This window comes from Belonocnema kinseyi, chromosome 8 (genome assembly GCF_010883055.1).
Source record: "Belonocnema kinseyi isolate 2016_QV_RU_SX_M_011 chromosome 8, B_treatae_v1, whole genome shotgun sequence".
Taxonomy (NCBI): domain Eukaryota; kingdom Metazoa; phylum Arthropoda; class Insecta; order Hymenoptera; family Cynipidae; genus Belonocnema; species Belonocnema kinseyi.
Window position 1 is genome coordinate 92,458,064 of NC_046664.1, and position 3,484 is coordinate 92,461,547.

Sequence of the window (3,484 nt, forward strand, 5' to 3'; positions counted from 1 at the left end):
TGATAGTTTGTCATGCAAATGACTTAGTCGTTTTTTTTGTTAACAGGAACCTGCATTTGCTCCAGTACAAATCGCCTGATATATTTCCGACGTTTTTTCCAGCATATTTGAGATTTTATTTTATTTGTTCAGAAATAGAATAATTGTGCAGCTAATCCAATTTCATAGCGCAGACGTTGACAATACGTCCACAATAGATAGAACCTTTTTTGTGCTCTATAAAATTATGAACATTTTTTCACATCACCATACACGATCTAAAATCAACAGTTCTCGAGTAATTTTAACAAACATGTTATTGTTGAACACTTTCCAGAATTTCGGAACTTTGCCGTACACGTATGTTTGGGGACTTTTTACAATATCTTTATAAAGCCATTCCCAACGTATCTGCGAAAAAAATGCTACTTTTACGAATTTTTTTCTCAAATCCTTCATTGACTGGACTATAGGGATCGTACATTTGGACGAAAACACTATACACGCTCATATTCTTGAACCACGAAGTCTGACTGGCCTGACCAAACCCATGTTGTTCCACTGACTATCAAGACAGAGTCTTACGACAGGCTTCTTGTTTATTCAAGAATCAATAAAATATCGAAATTCTAAAAGAAAATGAGGGCATTTTAAGTCTAAAGTATAAATCATATCCGATTGTGGAAATTAACTTTTTTGAACAATTTTTGACTAAAGATTAACAAAAAACAATTACAAAATTGAGAAAACATTTTCTAGGAATCTAGGTAATATAACTTTAATTGAGACGAAAATGCGTATCCATTCGTTCTGACTTTATATAATTTTCGGCTTCTTTTTTCTTAGTTTTGAATGAGCTGTGAATGCTCGGGAAATCCCGCAATATTGTAAAGGACGTGGGCGGAGAATTTACTCTCTTTAACAAATCCTAAGTCTTTTGTTGTTTGCCATTGAAACATGAAACATCTGGCTTTAATGAACTGTCCCTGGTTTATACCTGCGCGTAACAATAGACAGCCAAATCTAAAATATTGAAGATAGATTCTTTCAGTAATTAATACATGGAAAAGAGTGAAAGTTCTATAGTAACTATTCAAAGTTTAAGATAATACCTCTAAACATACAGATACTACATAGACCATTTACTATCTTTTTGGTATGTTTTGATGTTAGATTGAAACATCTAAGATGTTGAAATCTAACGGTAACACACGCCAGACCTCCTTTGACCTCTTGATGGAGCCTTTTGGAAAAATGATGATTACACCCAACTGTCGGTTTAGTCGTCGGGGCACTGAAAAAAAGTTCGACTGTCCCATCTAAACTTTAAGCTGAATTTCGTCTTCCCAGAAAATATAGGTGTGTCATCTAATCTTTTGATGTAACCTAATGTTTTATTGTTTTCTTCAAATTTTAAAAACATAAGAAAAGTAAAATTTCGGAAAAACACCATATATTTTTATTTTTCTAATTTTTTTAAGTTTCTACATCATGCGGGCCTCTAAAAAAGAACATATTTAGTCCTCGAGAGGTTCTGCGATTTCTGCTTTTTCTCCGTGTATATTATATTTAACATAAGTTGAATTAATTATATAAAGATGATTTTTAATGCTTAGTTTGAATGTCACTTTATACGATTATAGTTAGACAATGATAAGCGAATTTTTATACGCAAACATTATTTTCTCAATTGAAGTCTTTTGAACCATATTTAAAAGAAGATAGTGTCTGGGTCAATTTTCAGATTCCCGTTATTTAACTTTGCAAGTTAATTCTTTAAACTGTTGTTTTTACTTCAATAATTTGATTTAAAAGTAGTATCTTTTTAAATGAATGAAATTCAAATCACTTAAAAAAAAATTTGATTGGATTAACACAATTTGTGTCGCTTCAACCAAATTTGTTGGTTTACGAATTTGGAAGGATACGGGGAGGGATTCAAAAATTTGAAAGAGTTTGAAGTGATTTCATAAGTTTTCACAGGATTTTAAATAATTTCAAAGGATTCAAAGGTTTTTAACGGATTTGAAGCGTTTTGAAGGGGATTCGATCATTTCTTGGGGTGTCAAATTATTGTAAGAGAAAAAGAATTTTCAGGTACACTACCGACGGAAATTGTCAGAACGATTAGCAAAAGTACTATTAGAAAGCACTGCTATCTTTGAATCGTGACTGCTCTGAAAAGCTTATTAAGTTGCGCGTCAAATGAACCCTAATACAGATATTTTTGATATTTTGAAGAAAATATACTGCGCGAGAAGTTTTAAAAGAAAAAAAAAATGTCTCGAATTTTGCACCCCGAATTCAACTTGTGGCATGACCAAGGAAGGCTGTAGCAAAACTTTCAAATTCATACAATTTAGTGTTTGAAGTCTTATCTTTAATTTAAGCCATAAAACTTTAAAATATTCCCGAATTGCACGTTTATTGTCATATATTGAGAATCCCTGAATATTTTTAAAGTTTTATTGGCTCAAATTGAACATGAGATTTCACAGATTACGTTCTGTCAATTTCAGTTCACAGCACGAGCAGAATTTGAGAAGCAAAATCTGAGACATTTTCAGCGACCACCGCTTTCGCGGTAGACAGCAGTAGTCGCCGATTAAAACTTGACATTGGAGGCTTGGACATTTTTAGTCGTATCTCGAGAAGCCGTGAAGATTTTTTAAGTATCATGAGCTTAAATTATAGATAAGACTTCAAAGACTAATTTGTATGAATTTGAGAGTTTCTCTACAGCTTTCCTAGGCCCTTCCGCAAGCTGAATTCGAGGTACAAAATTCGAGAAATTCTTGATTTATGTTTTATACTACTGCGCAGTATATTTTCCCCAAAATATCAAAAATATCTGTAGTAAGGTTCATTTGACGCGCAATTCAATAAGCTTTTGAATAGGTTTTTAAAAAAGTTTCTCGCTTAATTTTTGAACGAGCAGTCACGTTTCAAAGTCAGCAGTGATTTTTAATAGTACTTTCGCTGATCGTACTGACAATTTGCGACGGCAGTGTATTTCTAGTATTTGTAATGGCCTTTAAAAGATTTTGAGGTATTTCAAGAGACTAAGATATATGCTTATGGATTCTAAAGATTTACATTAATTTTAAAGGTATTCCTTTAGATTTCAGGGAATTTTAGAAGGGTTGCAAATATTTCAAAAGATTTTAAGGAATTTTAAGAGAATTCAATAGATTGCAAAGATTTCAAGGATTCTACGAGATTCGATGAAAGGTTTATAAAATTTGATTAACTTCTCGACTCTGTAATTATTAGACATATGTTATATAAAATATCACAATACAATAAAAAAAGAAATAAAACAAACAATGATATAAGTGTAATAGTATGTATAAAAAGTAATTTCAACAGCCAAAACAAGGTTTAATTAGCATAATTCAAAACAAAATTAGAAAGAGGAAACTTAATCAAGTAATGCTTTGTAAAAAGCATTACTTTTAATGATTACTTTTAAAATGTAAATTAAATTAATAGTATAATATCCATA